Source organism: Equus caballus, chromosome 6, assembly GCF_041296265.1.
Source record: "Equus caballus isolate H_3958 breed thoroughbred chromosome 6, TB-T2T, whole genome shotgun sequence".
NCBI classification, from domain to species: domain Eukaryota; kingdom Metazoa; phylum Chordata; class Mammalia; order Perissodactyla; family Equidae; genus Equus; species Equus caballus.
This window is the reverse complement of record NC_091689.1, coordinates 95,342,781-95,365,128: the sequence shown is the minus strand read 5'-3', so window position 1 is coordinate 95,365,128 and position 22,348 is coordinate 95,342,781. Positions and strand designations below refer to the sequence as shown.

Sequence of the window (22,348 nt, the reverse complement as noted above, 5' to 3'; positions counted from 1 at the left end):
CTTTATTGATCTATATTTTATTCATACTTTCCACTTCTGAATCTCAGGGAAACCTCAACAGAGCCTTTTCAAGGGTCGTTGGGTGACAGCCAGGATTGCCCTTTGAGATCCTCTGTAGAAAATTGCTTGAAAGGGCTTGTTACCTATATTTTTTCTGACGTCCCAGAGTAGATATTTCATAGCATTATTATTCTTTAATGTGTTCAGTTAAACCCAAATTTCTGCTTAATTCTTTAAAATCGAAGACTGCCTAAGAACTGGGTGATCAGCTCTGGCAACTAGACTATTCAATAGGAAAATTTAAAATCATTTCAAAATTATACCACTATGATGATAGAGCAAGTTGCCTTTTCCTTGAAAGATGTCAGTAGGAAGGACTTATAAGGCCTCACATCTTCCCACTCATTCCTTTCTTGACATTTGTGCTAAAGTATTCGACCAGTTTTAGGATTTAAGAGGAACCTACATTCAGTAGTGACTAGATTACAGATTTGTCTTTGCTGCTTTCTCATGTCTATTTCTTGTTTGTGACGGGTGCTGAAAATACTGTGCACTAACATTGTGTTGATTAAGAGTCAGGTAAACTCCAGTGGTGCCCAGAAAACCAGATTTTTCTTTGGGAGGAAGAAACAGTTCTTTCTTCTCAATGGCCATAAGGATTTCTCTGTTCAGCCTGTAGTCCCGCATCAATATATGTATCTCTATAAAATGGTTCTACCTTTTTAGGCAAAAAGAGCATTTTTGCTGTATGGTGTTCTTTCCAAATGAGCCAGTGCAGAACCCCAGGAAGTTGCCTTAGTTTGCATAAAGCTGTTTCAAAAGCTGCAGGAAATTTCGAGTTATTATTCCTGACCAGGATCCTTCATTTTTTCTGCTGCTCCTCAGCAGCTGCCCGGCAGATGGCGCTGTGTGGCACCAGATGACAGCTTCCCTTTGCAAATATGGCTTTGCGTTTCTGGCATGCATATTTATAAATACTCATTCTGTTAACATGACAGTGGAGAGCATGACACTTTTTGGAAATACAAGGCATTAAATGTCAGTGATTTATAAATTTGTGTCTTCTACCGGCACATTGCTATTTAGTGTGTTGTCCTCTAGAAGTATAAGGAAACTGTTTCTTGTTCCTTAAGGAGCTTTCTATTTTTCTGACGATGAGCACTGTTCACTCGATAGCTTGTTCTAATGGGGAAGAGCTGTATCTTCACACTAACGGTCCCCACACTCATATTGTCCTGGGTGCCCCGGCCTCTGTTGGTGTCAAGGGAAGGTCATGGTTGGACTGCGGGGGAAACAGCCCTCAGAGCTGCTCACAAACGGCTCGCGGCTATTGCCACTTCATAGACTATTGTCGGGGCCAAAAAGGAAGGAAAAGAAAGGAAACTAGCACTGAGTTGCTCAGAGTGGGGTCCTCGAAGCATGGGTCTATTTGGTGCTTGTCTGAGATGCAGTGTCTTGGGGTCCACGCTAGACGTAATGAATCAGAATATGCTCTTTAACACGATTCCCAGGTGAATTGTATGCACATTAAAGTTTGAGAAGCACTGAATTAAGTGCCTCCTCTTCCTTCAGTGTGACGTGGACGTTGAGAGCCTACTGTGAGTCACGCAGCGCGTCCTGGGCTTGGGTCGTAGAGATGGCCAGAGTAGGATACTAGCTGTCCGGGAGCTATAGGCAAGGGCTGGGCAGCGTGTTAACGAAACAAAACCAGTGCGGCACTGTCGGTGCCGAGAGAGGTCGCTCCTAGGTGCAGGTGTGTTTGGTCGGCTGAGATTCACAGTTAATCTGTGTCACGGCTCTGAGAGAGGCGGAAACTCTGCAAAGTCGTTCACGCCATCAGTCGACAATGAGTTAAAGCTTAAACCCAGCTCTGTCAGGCTCTAAAGTCCAAGCTTTTTCAGTATGCTGTGTCCTAGAAGTCCAACTTTTTCAATAAGTTATCTTTCTTTATAGCCTCTGTTACAGATAACAAAGGACCCGGTTGATTTCCAGACCCAGGCTCTGAGGACCTGACATTAAAATGTAAATTTTGGAAAGTTTGTGAGTTAAGCACTTGAGTGACTTCCCAATGAGGGCAGTGGTCACTTAGACTTTGCACGAGGTCTGAGTTCCTACATCAGGACACCTGGGCATCTGATGGAGCCTGCCGCCCTGAGGAGGTGTGGGGACTGACTGCAGGTGGGTGGCTGTAGGGGACCTTTAGGTGGAGAATTTGTAATAGAATGGGATTATGTTAATGCTGAGCTCAGGAGAACTAAGATCTAAGTATTCTGTCCCAAATCCATCCAGGTGCCACTTGCAAGTCAACACTCATCTTGAGTAACACTGAGCGTATTGCCCCCAGAGTGCTATTGTTAGCAACTGCCCAGATTGACGCTGATCCCTTCACAGCCAGTGACAGGGGTTAATACAGTTGTAATTACCTACGCGTATATGATCCTGGGTGTTTTATTGAAGTTCATTGATGAGTCTCCCACGGAGAGTGGAATTGGACATCTCAGGAGGAGAAGGAAGTTACATCTATTTTTGTTACTATACGTGGAGGATTATTGCTCAGTCTGAAAAAGGTTATTTCGTGCAGAGCCTTTTTTCTTTTCATATTAGTTATTAATTCGTGTATTATGCATACTCTGAGCAGAGCTGAATGTTGAATTTGAGTAATGCTTTAGAAGCAGAATCATACACAGTTGGCACAAACAGAACTTGCTTCTTCTGAGGAAACTATGGATCATACAATGATGCTCAAGGAGCTAAATGGCCTGTGTCTTCGGTGGCTAATATTGGTATTTTGCAGAAAATGCAGGGAATATTTATCCTAGTCTTTTCAGCCTCATTTTGTTATTTCCAGGCAATTTGTTGCAGTTAGTATCCCAGAGTCAAAAGTGGTTTTGCTTCTGGCTTATTTGTCTGTTGTCGGTGGCGAATGCACATTCCAAATAGAATGCATTTGGAATAGCAGTCCTGTTCCCAAACAGGCCAAGTGGAGTGGGGAGTAGTAGAGATTGTCGGGGAAATACCTGCACACGTTCACAGGGATTGGGAAGTCGATAGGAAAACCAGGCCAAATGTGGGTAGGAAAACCAGTCATAATGGTGTGGTGATGGCTCGTCCGTGAGGACAGTGGCCTCGGTCTTTAAAGGAACAGCTCTGATGCCCCGAATTTCTCCATAACTAACCACAACAGTAAAGACACTGAATTAACGCCGTAGCGCTGGATCTTATTTCCGGGGATGAACTCTTCCTCCGTTTCAGTGAGTGATTCCCTCACGTGCTCCTCGGTACCCCTGGATCCTTTCTCCTCCATTTTGCATCAATTCCACGGCTCCCTGGAGTAGAGGGACTGTATGTGAAATGCGGAGAGGGTCAAGGGGAGGTGACGGCAACTCTGAAAGAAGTCTGTCGTGGACTATGTTTGGTTATTGTCCAGAAGACTTTCCAAGGTGGACTCTTGACCATTTCATTTTACCCTCACCTTTCTCTGTGAGAAAATGAGCTGTTTCCCAGCAAAACAGTAGACATTGTTACCTAGTATTTCATCCATGGGAGAGCTGTAGTAGTTACATCTGCAAAAGAGACAAAAATGCCAAGAAAAACAAGTCAATTTGAGTGATTTATATTTTTAAGAGTGGTTCTGGGATCTATCATAAAGTCAGTTCACTTTCATCTTCATTTCCTAAACATACAAAGCTCAGAGTCATGAACGGTATCATGGTGGTGAAAGTGACTTATCACAAGGAAGCAGTGGGAGTGCCGTGTGTATGATAAAATATGCCGAGCTGTGTTTTAGGTAAGAGCATATGGACCATTTTGAAAATCAGAATAAAAATTGTCTCTTGCGTATATTGTAATCCTCTACTAACCACGCTGTTTAATTAAACAGAACGTCCATTCCTTTCAGCATGCTGGATAACAAACTTCACAGTACTGAAAGTGAAAAAATACATTTAAAAAAAACCCCAAACCAACAAACAAAAAACACGTGATGAAGATCGAGAGAATTGTCCTGGAAAATGTGATCAAAGCAAAGGCGGAAGGTGTTCGCTGCATGCTCCCTGTGCTCCAGCCAAGCGGAGCTGCTGAGAGCCCCTGGATGTGCTCTGTTTCTTCGCGCTTCCGTGCTCTGCGTTAGTATTGACTCCACCAGTCGTGTCAGCTTTGACACCCTACCCCCTCTGCACACTCCATTAGCTTGCAGGCATCCTTCAAGGTCAGATCAACTATCCTCTTTGAAGCCAGCTGATCAATCACCTCTCTTCTCTTCTTTCTATTAGGTCCTTCTGTTGTTGCTCTTGTCTCAATATGCTGAAGTTATACGATGACATGCCTTGCCTCCCCAACTCCCCAGATGAGCTCCTTGAAGTCAGGACCTACATTTTATTCAGTTATATATCCTCAGTGCCTAGTTTGTGGATGGAAAATTTGTGCACACATGCCTCCACTCTTCCCTTCTGCACCTGTGGCCGACACTGCACAGCACTCATGCACTTTTCGCTCAGTGACTAGCCATAGCCCCTTGGTATTTCTGAGCACTTGCAAATTCATTCTGATGGACACGCTTGTTTCAGCTGCCTCGCTGCCACTGGCCTAGGAGAACACCTGGCTCATAGTAGACAATCATTGTTATTTTTATGTGAAACATGATATTAAATGGAAATCACATAAAATTCATGCTTTGAGTTTCGATTTCAGTATTCTGATGGAGTTGAATCTAGAAATGTTATAAAACTTTCTGGTGTCTCAACTGAGATTCAGCCACTTCTGTTGTTCCTCTTTCATTATTTTGAAAAACTCTGAATTAAAGAAGGTTAAACAGATTCCTTTACAAGACTTGTCAAATCCTTTATGTGCCAGAGGGTGTTAGGAATCTGCGTGAAAAGAATAAAATATTCAGTGTTTCACAGAATTATTGGAACAATGGAGTGTTCTGTGGCACTAGTGTTCCCCAGAACCCACTTTGGGGAACACTGCTGTCTCAGATTCTAGAAAGTTCTGTTCATGTCTTCAGCACACTGTGTTATTCCTATATTTATATTATTTATTGATATTGGGAAGGAGGACCACAGGCTTTTCTTTTTGCTATTTTAGAATGATATAATCTCTAATATCCTTGCAGAAACATGTGGGAATGATGGCTTCTCTAACTCCTTGTTGATTCTTAGATGCTTTGACCTTCGAAAATATATTATTTTTTTCTCTTTCTGAAGCATGAAGATAAAGCATTAAGTGATATGAGTCCACAGGCTTGGAATCCATGACCCCAAGACTGACGTTTCACAAACTCTGTGAAAGCGTACTTGTCATTTCTTTTCATGACTCAGTTTTGTCACCCAGAAAGTGGGGCTATTGACTCCTGAAGTGGGAATACAGGCACAGAACGAACAAACAATGCAAGAATATGTTTTTGCTCTGCCTGATTCCAGATGTAACGCTCTTAAGGCTATTTTTGTTAAAACCAACTTGCTTAGAGAATAGTTTCATTTCCAGAAGACAGAGATGTCTTTGAGAGTGACTAATAGCATCTGGCCAGTTATATAGTGCGCCTTGTGTGTACAGTAGCAGCTGGTAAAGCCTAATATTCCAACTCAATCTTCATGACTTAGTAACGTATTTTGAAACATTTCATTATCAATGTGATTTCTCCCCAGACCCCACCCTTCTCCCCTGTCCTGCCCTCACACACACCCAAACAAAGCAGATAGGACAGGAATTGACAAAGATTGAGACTGTGATTTAAGAATAAGTCATTCCTTTTAACAAAGTGCCATGGGATATAAACTCCATAGAGAAAGCATTTGGGGATTTCTCCATGTAATCTGCCTTACTGGGGAGTGTGGATAGTAATGTTCCTGTCCCTGGCCCCATTCCCCAGATTCCCCTCCTGCATTAACACTGTGACTTCTGCTTTAATTGATGGCAGCATCCATGTACTGGTCATGAAACTTAGGTTGCACACGGGTGGTTCATGTTTCATTTTGCATTTTGTGCAATGTGGTGGCATAGTTGGAAAATCGGGGATTGCATACCAGACAGCATTTTAATTCCAGTGTTACCACTTACCAACTGTGGGGTCTTGGAAACCGTTTCATTTTTCTTGGTCTCCCTTCCCCAGCTATGAAATGGAAACAGCGGTATCCAGGATGTTGTGAGGATTCAGCGAGGTAGTGTAAGTCAAGAAGCTGGTATATCATAGCTGCTCAATTAATGTGAGTTCCCACAAAGCCCTCCCTCATACCACTCCTAGAGTAGCTAATATAAAATATTAGTCTGAATTCTTCTGTTAAAATCCTTCAGTGGCTCCCAGGATCATCCCGAAACTCCTTGTGAGTCATACAAGACCCCTCTCGAGTTGGCTTCTTTCTAGCCCCATTTCCCACCATTCACTTCTTCACACTTTGTGAAAGTCACCCTAAATTCCCCAGCTGTCCTCTGACAGTCATGCTGTGGCTTGTTCTGACACACAGTCCCTCCTTCCCTTTGCTCTCTACCCCTTGCCTCACCGTCTAGCATGGGTAACTCTCTTCTGTGCTCTCCACATCGTTGTGCTTTTTCGTTTTAATATAATCTTTTTATCTGTCTGTTCCCTCACAAAATTGCATGCTAAGGGTGCAACATGTCCCTTTCTTCCTTTTCTGTTCCTGGCGTACAGCATCTGGCATACAGCGAGTGATCCATAGCTCTTTGCTTCATGGGTTCTCCCACACCTTATTTTTTCCCTTATGCCTGTCAACCCAAAGAGAGTGAAAAGATTCATCGTGATTTATTAATCCTAATAGAGTCAGACATATTTTCGTAATTTTGTGTATCAGAAAAAGAATATGTTATAATCCAATGTTACTGCAATTAAAAAATAAAAAATAAGCAAAAAATTTTTTAAAAATAAAATAAAATTTGGAATCCTAAGTAAGAATAAAAGAAAAGAAAAGAAAACGCAAAAAGCAATTACACCAGTTTGTATTCACTGCACATGTTCACCTATTTGTATGGAAGAAAAATAAACATCTCATAAAAAAGAAAAAAGAAGGAAATTTAAAATATCCATTTTTACTCTCTTTTATAGAAAAAAAGGATTTGTGTGTATGTTTTTTAAAAAAATCCAATGACAGAAACCAATCATATTCATGAATTCTCAAATTATGTGTTATAGAATTAAGGGTAAGTGAATTCAGGTATTGAAATCTTTCTGCAGCCTCATCATAGTTACCTTAGTAATTCTAGAGGAGTTCTATTATTAGAATGCATGCCACTAATTGTTGGCTAGATAATTAGTGAAAGGCACATACTTGAATTGGGTTTTAACTTTGGCCCGTGATTTATAATTGTATAAATGGCAAAAAGAAATTTCAGAATTTTATATCTTCCTGGCTGTAGTGTGGAGCTGCCGAGAAGCAGCTCGGGTTCCTCAGCGCTGGGCTGACATTTATAAAGACGAAAACCTCCTTGTAGCGGAGGCTTTAATTATTACTTAAGAGCAGAGTCATTAAAATGGCTCCCTCAGATACTTGAGCTTTTGATTATGGGAGGAGAAAAAAAAGATAAATTTAAAAAATGAAGTTCAGTCAAACAGTTTGCACTGCCAGTTACTCTGTAATTCATTTTGGGGACAACTTTTACGTTTGGTCTAGGAAGAGAGCCAAATATCAGATGTGTCACTGGCTGCTGACAGGTGATGATAAAGCCTTCAGAAAAAGACGTTTGCCTCATGTAAGGAAGATTTGGGGACATTTAGAGATGTATTTGAGCATCTTCAAAGTACACGAGCTCCACAGCAACCGAGACATATAAAATCTCCTTTTCCTGTTATTCATGTAAAGAACTCTCCTGGTTACTGGAGAATTCTCCCAGTGAGAAGAGAAAGCCCCCACGTTTCAGCCGGGAGACACGCACGCGAAGCTGATAGCATCTTAGTTGCCTGATGCTTCTCGTGTTACTCGGGGACTTTGACAAGGAGAGCCGTTGCCTGGGAGGGTGCAGCACGTTCTGTCAGCCCGGCATCTTCACCCTTGTACTTACAATAAATGGAGGTCGGTCTGTGCTAGGATGGGAGTCTATTCTCCTAAGACATATATGCTGATAGCACTAATGATTTGCAATATTTAACAGTAAAACTGTTTTACTTGCAGTGACTCCAGGCTTTGAATTATAAATGGAATCATTTTATATCTTTTGGCATTAGTTGAAATACATGGGAATTGGCCCAGATTTCCCATTAATAATGTATCAAGTAAATGTTGCAAAATCATTAGAGTTGATATCTCTATTTAATTGGCATTTGGAAAATCCATTTTATTTGTCAAAATATACATTTATAAAATTTATACTAATCTGAAAAATATCCAAATTTATTTTAATGGATACAGTATATCACATATATACTATGTTATGTTTACCTGTGTGTATAAGCATTTTTTATTTGTTTATTGTTTTGGGTAATTAATAATCCTATCTAAACTCTGGAGATGCTAAGAGTTTGTTTTCTACTGTGGTCTCCTTCTAAATGACGTTTCCTTTTATTTGACCTCAAATTTAACTTTTTGCGATGGTTGCTAACTTAGCACAGTGGGTAAATCTTGGCCTCTTTCCTGATTTAAGGCAAACTCATGCAATTTTGGAAAGGCATCAAATTTACTTTTGAAAAAAATTCCCTGGCACAGTTAATTTGCGATATAATTTTCGTGACTAAAGTAGATACCAAAAGGTGTCCAAAAATGGAAGAATGAATTTGTGTTTTTACGGACAACCTTTTGTGAAGTCTTGACCCAGTCCTTCTCGACTAGAATTCCTGGCTGTATTTATGGAAGACTTTAAATACCCCTGAAAAGCAGTTGTGTTTTTTATTTGAAATTCTGTCCGCTCTGTTTATAGATTATGACTCTAGGACATGATGATGTGGTAAGGAAAAGGCATATTAATCATGATGATGTTAGTTGTAAATGGTGTGAACTGTCCTGACAGGTGGGCTTTTGAGAAAGGTTTATGATTATGTATCTGTGAAGACAGAGTCAACCTAAAAGTTGCAGATAATTTAGGATTAAAGAAAGAATGCCCACTCCTTTAACACTTTGCTTATTTAATATGAAGAAGAAAAAATTTTGAGGCTAAAATTTGAAGAGTAAGGAAGTGAGGATCCAAGATCCTGGTGAGCTGAGTACTATCAGGGGCTGGGCGAAGGTACCCAGTGTCCGTGGTGAGGGAAGGCAGAACTGTGGGATTTTGGAACTTAAAGGGAACTTAAATTAGCCCATTTTACATATAGAGAAACTGAGTCCAGAGAGGGCCGTTGGCATGCCCAAGCTCACTTGAGCCTCAACTTCTGATTTCCATTGCATCGTATTCATTTCTAGAATGGCCCAGCTGATAAAACCTTACAGGACAAGTACGAGGCCTGCATGATGAAGATTTGGTTAGCTGTTTGCAATATAAAAAGGCTATATAAATTTCAAATGTCATTGTAATAAAACTGTGTATTCTGGCTTCAGGCTGCACAGCTCCCGGATGGACAGCTGCTCTAGCCATGAAAACTTCCTCCTGCCTGTAACTTCCTCTTTTATCGTCTGCAGAGGCACTTGCCAATGTTCTACTTCTCGTGTGCAGCCTCCTGTTTCCCCTTCCAGATGTCCTGTGTCTTGTGAAAGAGTGTCAATCCTTCACATGGGGAAGCTTTTTGAAAGGAACAGCTATATCACTCACTCATACTTTACCTCCATAGCCTCTGTCCCCAAATTCCGCCTGCTTTGCTGTTTATCCTTTTGCTCAAGAAAATTAGGGGTAATTTGAATGGAGAAAGGAGGGGAAGAAAACTAACATTTATTCAGCACCTACTATTTGCCAAGTATTCTCTTCAGATCACTTTTGGAATGAGGTCAGTATGAACAAATAAATCAAAAAAAGATCCTAGTTATCATGCTAAATACCTTGCCACGTTATTACTTGCTGGATAATCGAGGCTCAGAGATGTCAAATGAGTCAAGGAGAGAAATTAAGAAGCCAAGAAGCCCAAAAGGAGAGAGATCACCAGGTGAGAGGTCACATTTCCCTTTCCACATTAAAAAAAAAGGAGTGCAAAAAAAAAGGAAGGAATATGGTTACATGCTGGCCACTACCCATCTGAAAATAGTAAATCAATATATCTACATAGTTTTTTGGTATCAGAAAGAGTACTTTAAGAAAATGTGCTCTGAGTGTCTTGTCTGCTGACGCTATCAGTAGCTCTGGCAGGAGGGTTCCTGATGTCCCAGCCACCCAGGCGGGCATCTCTGGGTGTTCTTGAGAATACCCTGTGGTTTCACTGGAAACATTCTGTTTCTATTACTTCACTCTCCTGCCCCAGGCTAATATTGCATCAAGATCTGTGATCCCAAGATACAAAGTTTGAAATCTATCCTTAAGAAGTGTTAACACAAAAAACAAGCCAACAACAACAACAAACAACATAAAAACTTTGCAACCTGCACGTACAATAGGGTGGTATTTTACTAAGTCTTACGATACGCTTCCATCTTTCAACAGAGGGCTATTCTGACTAAGTTCAGAACTGTTCCAAGACCTTGAAAATCATGCAGTTGCCTCAAGAGCCCACATCTGTAATCATAAGGGAGACGCTGTGAAAGGAACAGAGTTTAAACTGCTTGGTGATGGACGGATGTGGTTAGCTGACCCCCCAGAGGGATAATGTGTTCAAGGCATGAGCTGTTATCTTACCTGGACAAATATTTACCAAATTCATTTTGTCTGTTGAACTTGTGATATAATTCGTCTCCTATTTCGTCTCACTCTCCCCTTACCTCCACCTGTGCCTCCCTCTTGAACCAGGTACCCCTCTGCTTATTTAACGTGTCCTGGGTTATGGAGCATGAGTATCTCCATGAGGCAGAGACTAAAAAGGGACTCTCAGTATTACCTGGACCAATCTCCTTCATTTTGTAGGTGAGACAGTTGTGGCACAGAGGGACTGGGAACGAGGTCAAAGTGAGCCAGCTGGAGACCAGCGGAGCAGAAAGGGAACTTGGGATGCTGGGCCCCTCCTCACGGGCCTTCTCCACTAGACCATGTCTACTGGCTGAAAGGTGCCTGGTCCTTGAAAATAAAGAAGAAAGAGAGATTGCAGATGAAGGAATATTTTGTTTCTTATAAGTCCATTTATTCTAGGCCTGGTGCAAATGGCATTTAGGAACTAGGTGAAAATTTATGTCTTTATTTTCATTCAATTCTGTGAGTAATCTGAGCTTAACACTCCTACAGAGAGGGTGGTTAGGAGCCAGGGGCGGAGGGTAAATAAAAGGATTTTTAAAAGCTAAAATAATTTGTAATATCATGAGAGAAATAAAAATAATACGTATTATAGTGTTGGGTAATAGAAAGGAGGTTTCACAATAAGTGGCAGAGTAGATGTTCCGAGAGAGGGGAATCAGTGCAGGCTGGGGTCGTCTGGGAAGGTTTCATAGAGAAAGTTAGGACGTGAGGGGAGCTTCCTGGGATATATCAGAAATGACCAGATGGGAAAAGAGGCCGAGGGCTCCTTGGCAGGAGTGAGCAGGTGTGAGTGACCCCCGCGTTGTGTGTGCCCTGTAGCCTGGTCAAGGTGGAAGGCTCCTGCTGGCTTGATGAGGCAGGAGTGGTAACGCAGGGCGAGATGAGAGGTTATCTTGAGGCCACTAAATATCCTGGAGGCAGAGAGGGGACCTGGAGCAGGGCCTTAGAAAGAGGGATCTGGCGCCAGTGTGAGGGGGGTCTGGAGCTGGGAGGAACCAGGTGGGCAAGAGGCGACGGACATGGAGACCCAGACCAGGAGGGTGCAGAGACGTGAAGTGGGAATCCCAGCGTGGAAAGGAGTTCGCCAAGTGCCATCGCCTCATTTGTAGATTTGGGATGAGGCCTAGGAAGTTGAGGTGACTTCCTCAGGATTATACGGAGGTTGGGGAAGGAACTGGGTGTAGCCAGAATACTTACAGTTAGACTCTCAATCAGTGTTCTTTCTGCTTAAGTTGAAATTTAATCAAAATGTCCATCTGGCTAATTCTTTGATGCCATAGTTGAGATGTCACTTCTTTGAGAAGCCTTCTGTGACCCCTGGGCAAGGGTGACTTTCCTTCCCAAGTGCTTTCCTGGCACCCTCCACTTTCTCTACCAGAGCATCTCCCGTGCTTGGTTATGATTACCTGACGGTGGGTCCCTCCTCTGCAGTGTGAGCTTCCCAGTGACGGGATCGTTTCTGCCTTCTCACTCTTTCGTCTCGAGGGCCTGGTGCAGTGTCCACTGTAGAGAAAGTGCTCAGTACGTTCTTGTTGAATAACTGAATGACTGACTAGCTGAAAGAATGGATTCACATTAGGAGAGAGAGGAGGGGAGTGGGGGAGAGAGAAACAAAGAGAGGGACGGAGGAAGAAAGGAAGAAGGAAGAGAAAGAAGGAGGAAAAGGAGAAGTGGGAAAGATTTAGAGATGAAAAGAACTAGTTTAGGGTTATTACAAAAGAACTTTTTTTTCATCTAGGCTTCATGTGTCTTTCCACAAAGCCCATTAATATTGATTTTATATGATGTTAGCATGGCAGCCTTTGAAAGTCATATAGGATGCAAATCGTGTCACTTGTGACTGCTTCTGTCTCCTAGTAAAATGAATCAAAATTTTCAGGTTAGTGAGGGAAATTATGACAAATTCAAGGATCAAATAAACTTACTTGCTACCTCTTAAATAAATGCTTTATTTAAAATGATGATAATTCATCAATAAAAAGAAAATTACAACACGTTGTCATATCCTATTTCCGCACCTTAAATGTTGTGGGAAAAATTTCATCTTGAAATGAGTTGTTAGCGTGCTGCCATTGGGTCGTGAGGGTGTTTATGAGTCTGATGGAATTGTCAAGCACATTCTAAAGCAGAATTTGTGGCTGTATTAGCTCATAAAGTTCCTAGAAACAAGGACTTTCTGAACAGAACATTTTCATCGAGAGATTCAATAATCAAATTTAAGATGTCTACCTGAAACCTACTCTTTATGTGGAAATAAATTCAGCCATTTTACTTTCAGGGTTCATATTAATGATGCAGATAAGTATGTATAATGGCTGACAACATCTGATTAAAGTTGAGTAAGAGTATTTAATTTGCCAAACAAAAATAAATCCTGTAACTGGAATTGATCTCAGATGTTCATCACTAAACAATTCTTTCAATAAGATGTTCTTGCAGCTGGTGTCGCTCAGCAGGAAGTACCTTTTTGTGGAACAAATGACAAGTTATATACAGATGTAGGCAAGAATTAAGTGTGACGTTCGAGGAAGCAAGGTGCAGCTGCGCCTGGGAAGTGAGAAGGGACCAGAGTGTTCTGGGGCTCATGAACCGTGCTGGAGAATTCTGTCTTCATTCTAAGGAAGTAGGAAAGCTCTGACGGATTTTAGGGGCGGGTGGAGAAGGAGTCAGAGGTGAAAGAGCGTGGCCACTGGGAGGTGTGGAGGAGGCTACTGAAGTGAACAGAGCAGGGTGAGACGCTGGGAGTACAGTTGTTGGAATGCTGTCTTGACCGTGTTTTGAGGCGCTGGCTTGCGGCCAGCCAGCTACCCTTCTGGAGCCACTGATTAAGTCCACACCACCAACCACCTCCTTCACAGGGCTCTCACTCTGAGTCCCTACCCACCTCTCTAATCAGCCCAGGGCAGGGTACTCAACAGCGGGGGACAGAGTCCCAGAGCCCGCGGGAATTATTCAAATGAGCCAATCCTCAACTGCCTTACCCTCCCTTGCCCATTCCTTCGTGTGAATTCCATTCATTCCTACTGTGAAACCACAGTAAAGGCTCCTGCCCAGAGTTCCTTCCTCTCCCTCTGCCTCTGCCTCGTGAGGGACCCCAGCGATTCCCTGGGTGGCCTCCCCTAGTGTGACATGTACTCCCTCTCTTGGGAATTGTGAGTAGAATGAACTATCTTTGTAGCGGCAGCCATCTGATCTGTTGGCCTTACCGTGCCTAAATAATAATAGAACCTATTAAAACAGTGTCAGACTAGGTTGGTGGTGGAGACAGCAGGATTTCGGTAACTGCAGAGATACGTGGAGATAACATCAACAGAATTCCATGATAGGTCCTTGCTGAGGATGAAGGAAGCGTAGGTGATGAAGATGACTCTCCTCGATTTCTGGCTTGTGTAACAGAGGCCATTCACCGCGGTGGAGAGAACTGGGAGGGGCCCTCGTTTGAGGATAGTCTTGAATTCAGTTTGGGCATGTTGATCTTGGGTCACTTTGAGATGTTCAAGTGGAACTGTCAAGGAGACAGTTTAGAACTGGTGACTAGATCTTGTTGAATAAAGAAGGTATATGAATAATAAACTTTAAAAAATCCTACCAACTGGGAGTTATAGATGGTGGCATCACCAAAGATGGCAGTCTCCAGAGGCTCTTCGTCAGGAATACTTGCTGCCAGGAATGGGAGTAAGACAAGAGCATTGTTGGGTTGAGGCAAGAGAATACTAAGCAGGAGAAACAAATAGTGTGAACGAAGGTTTGGAAGCACAATGTGTATTGCGAATTTGGGCAACAATGAATAATCCAGCTTAGGAGAGCGGACAGTTTGTATGGGGAGGGCTAGGAGCAAGGGTGTTGTGTATCCAGATGCCAAACGATTCCGCCCTTGAGGGCCTGAAAGTGCGGAGTGTATTAAGGGCCAGCAGTCCTCAGGGCACTTCATTAAGGGAATTAAGTAGAGCTCCTCTTGTTGAGGCGTTTCTGTCTGCTGCGTAGATGTCCCTGCAGGATAGAGAATCTCCTTCGCCCGCTGCTAATGCTCAGCTAGTGTAGGGTATTGTTTGAGGCTCCAGAGAAGATTAACCAAGCATTGTCATGTTAATTTTATTTCAATCAACTACCAAAGACTTATTATAAGTCTACTGTGTGCCCAAATCGAGGGACCCAGCCCATGATCCCATGGAAATTACAGTTTTCTTGGGGAGAACTTATACTTCACAGTGATTTAAAAAGAGAGACGTAGAACCTAAAAATTAATGCCAGAAAGAATATGTCATGAAATATTTTTATATTTATCCCTAAACATTTTTGTTGTATATTTCTTTTAAATTGGTAAAATATACATAACATAAATTTTACTATCTTAACCTTTGTTAAGTGTACAGTTCAGCAGTCTTAAATGCGTTCCCGCTGTTGTGCAACCAATCTCCAGCACTGTTTTCATCTTGCAGAACTGAAACTCAGTGCCCATGAAGCAACAGCTCCCCATTCCCTCCCCTGTCCAGCCTCTGCAACCACCATTCTATTTTCTGTTCCTATTGAATTCGACTACTTTAGGTACCTCATATCAATGAAATCATGCAGTATTTGTCTTTTTTCTTTTTGAGGAAGATTATCCCTGAGCTAACATCTGCCACCACTCCTCCTTTTTTGCTGAGGAAGACTGGCCCTGAGCCAACATCCGTGCCCATCTTCCTCTGCTTTATATTTGGGACACCTGCCGCAGTGTGGCTTGACAAGTGGTGCCATGTCCACACCCAGAATCTGACCCAGTGAACCCTGGGCCGCCGAAGCAGAATGTGTGCACTTAACCACTGCGGCACTGGGCTGGCCCCACGCTATTTGTCTTTTTGTGACTGGCTTGTTTCACTAAGCATAATATCCTTGGGGTTCGTCCATGTTGTAGCATGTGTCAGAATTTCCTTTTTTAAGGGTGACTAATATTCTGTTGTACGTGTATATCACATTTTGTTTATCTACCTATTGAGGGACACTTGGGTTGCTTCCATCTTTTGCTTGTTGTAGATAATGCTGCTGTGAACATAGGTGTACAGATGTCTCTTCCAGACCCTGCTTTCAATTCTTTTGGACATATGCCCAGAAGTGGAATTGCTGGATCATGTGATAATTCTATTTTTAATATTTTGAGGAACTGTGATACTTTTTTCCATGGTAGCTATACCATTTTACATTTCCACCAGCGGTGCATAAAGGTCTCATTTCTCCATGTCCTCAACAACGCTTGTTATTTTTGTTTTTGATTGTCATGGTAGCCATCCTAATGGGTATGAAGTGGTATCTCATTGTGGTTTTGATTTGCATTTTTCTAGTGATTAGTGATATTGAGCATCCTTTCCTATGCTTTTTGGCCATTTGTGTATCTTCTTTGGACAAATGTCTGTTCAAGTCCCTTGCCGTTTTGAGTTAATTTTTGTATATGGTATTAGGTAAGTGTCCAACTTCATTCTTTTGCATGTACATATCCAATTTTCACAGCATCGTTTGTTGAAAAGACTATCCTTTCCCCATTGAATAGTCTTGGTACCATTGTTGAAAATCATTTGACAGGAGTTTTCTTCTAGGCTTTCTGTTCTATTCCATTGGTCTCTATGTCTTTCAAATACCACACTGTTTTGATTACTGTAGCTTTGTAATATATTTTAAAATCAGAAAATATGAGACCTCAAACATTGTTCTTTCTTTTTCAAGGTTGTTTTGGCTATTTTTGGGGTCCCTCGAAGTTCCGTATGAATTTTAGGATGGATTTTTTTATTTCAGCAAAAGGCGCCGTTGGGATTTTGATAGTGATTGCATTAAATCCGAAGGTTGCTTTGAGTGCAATACATCTTGACAGTATTAAATCTTCTAATCCATGAACACGGGATATCTTTCCATTTATTTGTGTCTCTGATTTCTTTCAGCAATGTTTTATAGTTTTTAATGTACAAGTCTTTCATCTCCTTGGCTTAGTTTATTCCTAAGTGTTTTATTCTTTTTCACACTATTATAAAGGGAGTTGTTTTCTTTATTCTTAAATGTTTTGTCATTAATTCAGAAGTAATAGCTCATGTTTCAGGAATTGGTTTAGGAGGTTTTGTCCCCAAAACTAGGCTATTTTGCTGTTGTTTTCTCCCCACAATTACTAGATATTTTCTAAGAGTTTTTATGTTTGTTTTGTTTTTGGTAAGGAAGATTGTCCCTGAGCTAACATCTGTGCCAGTCTTCCCCTATTTTGTATGTGGGATGCTGCCACAGCATGGCTTGATGAGCGGTGTTTAAGTCCACACCCAGGATAAGAACCCACGAACCCTGGGCCGCTGAAGCAGAGCCAAATTAACCACTGTGCTACCAGGCTAGCCCCTCAAAGTTTTAACAGGAATTTCTTTGACAATTTCAGTTTAAAGCTCTTTCAATCAGATGAATGAATCTCTTCCCAAATATACATTTGTGTGGTATTTTGGCAACTTTAGCAACCTTCATTTTACTATATCAAGTGGTTCTACTTGCTGAACACTGTCTTTGATCCCAAGGACATAAGAAGCTGATGACTTTCTATATATATTTTTTCCAGAGTTACATCTTACACACAGGAACAAGTGAAAATGTGACAGAGCTATGCCCCTAAGCTAAAAGCCATTGGTTCATTGAGAAATTCACTGAATGGCATCAATTGAATATCCATTACATGCCAAACATGGAAATCTGTACAAAATTTTATTTCTGATAGTATCAGAGAAATTCCTGTCAGTCCTACTGGATTTTTTTCTGTTTTATATACACTCTTTTGCTATGATTTTTTTAGCTTCTCACCCCCGAAAGATGTACAAAGTAATTTTATCATGACAAATACTAACAGCTAAAAGTACGGAGCATTCATAATGTGTCAGGCACTATATAAGTGCTGTGCTCATTATTAACTCATTTAAGACTCAGAAACGCCAGAGGAGACCAAGTCAGGGAGTCCTGATGGGCACACACAGTAAGTGGAGGTGCCAAGGTCCCACCCAGTCTCACCCCAGAAACAGACTTTACTAAAATAGACAAGCGAGTGATCAAATCATGGGATAGCCTTTCAGTATAAAATCATGCGTAACACATTTTCCATGCTGATGTACAAAATATTACATAGGATGTAAGATTATATGTATAATAAGACCTCAATTACATGAGTTATGTGTATAAGAAAACTAATAGGAAATATGAAGATGTTATCAGCGAGTATTCAGGATGTTTGGGGTTTTTTCTGGATAATTCATTTATTAATTAAAATTTTCTTCTACAATGGACATATATTTTTAGAAAAATAATTTTTAAAATATGCCTCTTCTCAATGAGAGGACTAATATTAAAACACTTGAAATTAATCTCCATTCTGGGAGTGGCATAGGGGCGAGAGTAGAGAAATCATTGCTGATCTGATTTTGGCAAAAATCATCATCTGTGAAGATTGTAGAACACTTTGGTCCTTTACATGTTTTTAAAATAAAATCTGTATTTTGAACATGTGTGTGTTTATTTTGCCTAGTTTGCCTTTGTAAATGTGATTTGCAGAATAGGGAAATACAAGCCTTTTGCTTGGAATTTGTGAAAGGAGGATCTTACCCCAAGATGTTCCCCAGAGGTAATGAGGCCTCCGGGGTGCTGACTTGGCTCCCCCATTTCTCTGGTCTGGTTGCTTTATGTCAGCTGACTGTGACCACCTTTATGGATGTACTACGCGAAATCACACTTGAGACTTGAGATTTGGGCCCAACTTACAAAGGCATGAGACGGAGCTGGTACCTGTAAAACATGGTTTAGGGAGTTAGAGGATAAGCCTCAAAAGTATGTGTTGAAGAATGTGACCAATAATGAAAAGCCCGGAGTCATGCCCTGCTTCATCTCATGTCTTTGTGTTTTAGAAATATTTTAAAGAACGTTTGCTTGTTAGTTGAGGATCCATGTTTATCTAGACGTGATCCTTGCCTTGCTACAGGACGTTGCTCCTAGCCTCCTCTTTGGCGCTAGCACATGTCATCTTTTATTATATGCTCCTGTTTGTTTTACTAGGAGTCTGCTCACTGGGGACAGGGTCATAACCTTCTTGGCGTTCCTTTAAGGCCTAGCAGAGGGGCAAGGAAAGAAGGAAAGGAGGAAGAGGCAACCACGCAGGAAGCAGCCGCTATATGCCAACCTCTCAAGCCTTCCATTTCGGTTCCTTTTTGCCTCTCACTCCCACCCTGAGGATTTCCCTTATATCCTTGAGAGTTCAGCTATGCCAGATTTTGCAGATAAAATACAGGATGTTCGGTTAAACTTGAATTTCGGAAGAGCAGCAAACACTTTTTGTTAATGGAAATATATCCCAGTGTTTGGGATATACTAAAAAATTATTTGTTGCTATCTGAAATTCAGATTTAAATGGGTGCTCTGTATTTTACCTGGCAACTCTTTTAAATTTTAAGAGAATGTTTTTTATGTTTTTGCCAGGTAGAAACAAGTAGCTGAATGACCAGCCCGTTGAAACAGAAAAGACTCAGTGGGCCTGTCTGTGCAGGCTGGACAGTCATGTCGTTAGTCAGGCACTGGAGGGCCAGAGGCGGACGTAACTCCTGCCATTTAGTGCCTCTCAGGCAGCCCAAGTGACCAGTTCGAGGGTTTGGGGACTCTTGTTCCTTCAAGTCTGGCGAGTCGTAGGAGGTCAGTAGGTTTCAGTTTAAACCATAGATTAAGTGGTATGAAAAATCTAAAGTATCTCAGAGTTAATACTACAGCCTGATGTTGTTAAATGACTTCATTTTACAAGGTGGATAATAACATCACTGGCGAGAAAAATGTCAGCCAATCAGCTAGGAAAAATTTTACATGGGCTTCATTATCAGCACAGCCCTTCTGCTGTTGTCTCAGGATCTGGTCCTTCCTGGCTCTTGTCCAGGACAAATATTCTTCCTTTCAAGCCGCCTCTTACATTGTTTCCTAGTCATTTCCCTAGCCAATTAACATTTGGAACATGCTGAGTTTTTACCGTTTCATTAGCGATTAACAGTCACCACCTCAAACTTGCATCTCATCATTGTTCTTTGATCGGACTAACCTGCATTGCTTTATGCTTGAGATGATGGCTGTGGAGATCAAAAGCCCCTCGTCTGCTTTAGTTGGCAATCAGTACCAGGAACAGATTATTATTACTCTGATTATTTTGAATTCCCAAGTCGTAGAGGTTTTCCTTTAATTATATATTGAGGGGCTGTTTTGTCCTTGTGCTCGAGGTCTCTGCAGCTTGAGCGAGAGAATTTGTATGCCTGACCAATGAAACAGCAATGCAGGCCCGGAGCCCGGGAGTACCAATATCTAAATTAATTTCCCATTTGGGTCATGGATTAAATGGTATTGAACTTGCAGCCTTATGGATTGTATTTGCCAGCTAGAGTATCTGCTGAGCACACTGTCAAATGTAAGTGGCAATAATACAGAGATAAGAGAGGAGATTGGTCCAGGGGCCAATGAATGGGAATCCATCTGACCCTCCGTGAACCTGAAGCGCTTGGCAGAGAGCCTTGCACAGAGTAAGAGCGAAATTAATACTTGTGAGCTGAACTCTGACCCCGTCCCAGTCTGACAGGTAGGATTCCTGTCCTCCTGGGTGAGTTGTCTCTGAGCTGACTGCCACCGAGGCTGTTTCAGGAACACACTGTGCCGTGAATTCTTGTTCTCTTTTTTGGCCTTGGAAGCCCAAGCTTGTCCCTTTGGGGATATATATCCTCCTTGTTTCTCATGCTGCACAGCAGCTGAAGCTGAGTGGACCGTGTTGAATTTTTCAGATATTTCCTGTATGACCGTGAGTGTACATGCAGTCTCACATATATATGCATAGACTGAGGCATTAGTGTGTGTATGCAAATATATATTTAAAATAAGCTCACAGACAAACCTTACATGCAATTAACTTGCAGAATTAAGTCCTTTTGAAAATTCTCACCCCGTAGACTTACTGAAGTTTGACGTCATAAGCAGGTGACGTGGGAGAGCGTCATCGGGGCCTCTGTCCTTGTAACTGCTTGCCCGCGGTGGTCTCTGATAGGTTCATTGGGCACAGAATCCCCGATTCGGCAGTTGTGGCTGCTGAATTATTCCACCCACCAGGTACTTACTGGCAATGAATGGGTGGATTCCTTCTGTTCAGTAAATGCAAGCATTTCCATTTTTCTCTGTTTCTTTTTGTATTTTAACCTCAAATGTGAGCCTATTGGGAATTAAATCCAAGTTAGTCTAATTGTCTTTCATAGCAGTCATCATGTTCCAGTAATGCCTATTACTGCAGCAAACAGCACTTAGTGTCTTGATCTCTTGCTGTTTGCTCTGAATGTTCAAGTCTGTGCTGGAGTTCTGGGTGTAGTATTTGTGACCGAGGCAGCTTATCCTCTCTGCCTCCACTCCGACTTGCCCTTTAAAAATGTCTTAGTCACTGCTAAGTTTAAAATTGGCCTTTATACATAGGAAGCTGCCCTTCTCTATGACCCCAATATTTTACTCTGACGATTCTGTCATCCTTATGCCTCTTCTGTCATCCTTTCTTATTCAGTGGGCTTCTCTTTTTTTAACCTCTTTCATTTTCTCACTTGCCCAGCCACCGCTGTTACCAAACCAGAAAGAATTACCTGACTCACCCACCTATTTTTATCAATCCAGCCAAAGTACACCATGCCCCCCTATCAGGCGCTGTTCTGTCCTTGTGCTTTCTTTTCCTGTTATTTAACCCAGTTGCTGATCCCAAACATTCCTAATCAGATTCTTTAGCTTTGTTATGTCTGAGTTGATTTGTCCCCATGCATGAGTGAGTGTGTCACACCTCTGCTCCTGGCAGGATTCTTGTCTGATCAGTCTTGCATCTCCTGTGTTTGCTCTAGGCAAGCAGAGTCCTGTCTCATTAATGTAATCCTGATGTTCCAACCTCATCCCTCTATTCTCTTAACGATTTTACCCATTGCTCCCCAAGCTTTCTCACTTTGAAACACTTGAAATATTTTTTAAAGATTTTAGAATTAGTGCTCTAAAAAACATGGAAGCCTAAGTAGTACCCAGTGATAGATTAATGAATGAAAAAGATTTCTTCTCCCTCGCTTCTTGCTGTTCTGGAAAGGATGAACTCATTGTCTTTCCTCCAAAACTGTTCTTCTGCTGGATTCCATCTCCCTTTCTCAAAGAACTCAAGCTGAAAACGGGATCCTCTTTGTTATTTCTGAGTTGTGAATACTTGACCTTTCTTCTCTCCCACCCCCCCCCCCCCCCGCCCCGCCCCCGCCACTGCCTTGGTTCTCACCCTCACTCCGCTATGCCTGGACTGTTGCAATAGGCTTCTGTCTCCCTGCCACCCTTCTTCGGTCCACTCTTCATGCTGCCATGTGAGTGGTTTTTCTAAAACTTAGACCAGTTTGTGGCTGTTCATTGTTGCAAAATCAAGCATTAACTCCTTAATATGCCCTTCCATTACCCTGCCCTTGCCAACTTCTCCATCCTTGTTTCACTTGTCTGCACACATTTCACATTGCACTAATTCCAGTAGGCCCCTGGGCATTGGTGCCTGTTGCTACTGCTGCAGAAATGCCTTCTTTTCTGCAGGTATACTAAGAGC

The 22,348-nt window shown here is 41.9% G+C and overlaps 1 protein-coding gene and 1 long non-coding RNA gene across 10 annotated transcripts in view; one reads left to right on the top strand and one right to left on the bottom strand.

The window, feature by feature from the left end:
• GRIP1 (glutamate receptor interacting protein 1) overlaps window positions 1-22,348 on the top strand; it is a 598,510-nt gene that overhangs the window by 193,478 nt on the left and 382,684 nt on the right. The gene's annotated exons all lie outside the window — the stretch shown is intronic.
• LOC111774062 (uncharacterized) lies at window positions 2-12,848 on the bottom strand. The gene is made up of 4 exons (XR_002808908.2): window positions 12,768-12,848; window positions 12,156-12,602; window positions 10,898-11,073; window positions 2-3,563 (listed from the first exon to the last, which is right to left on the bottom strand). It is a non-coding gene; the product is annotated as an uncharacterized lncRNA (long non-coding RNA).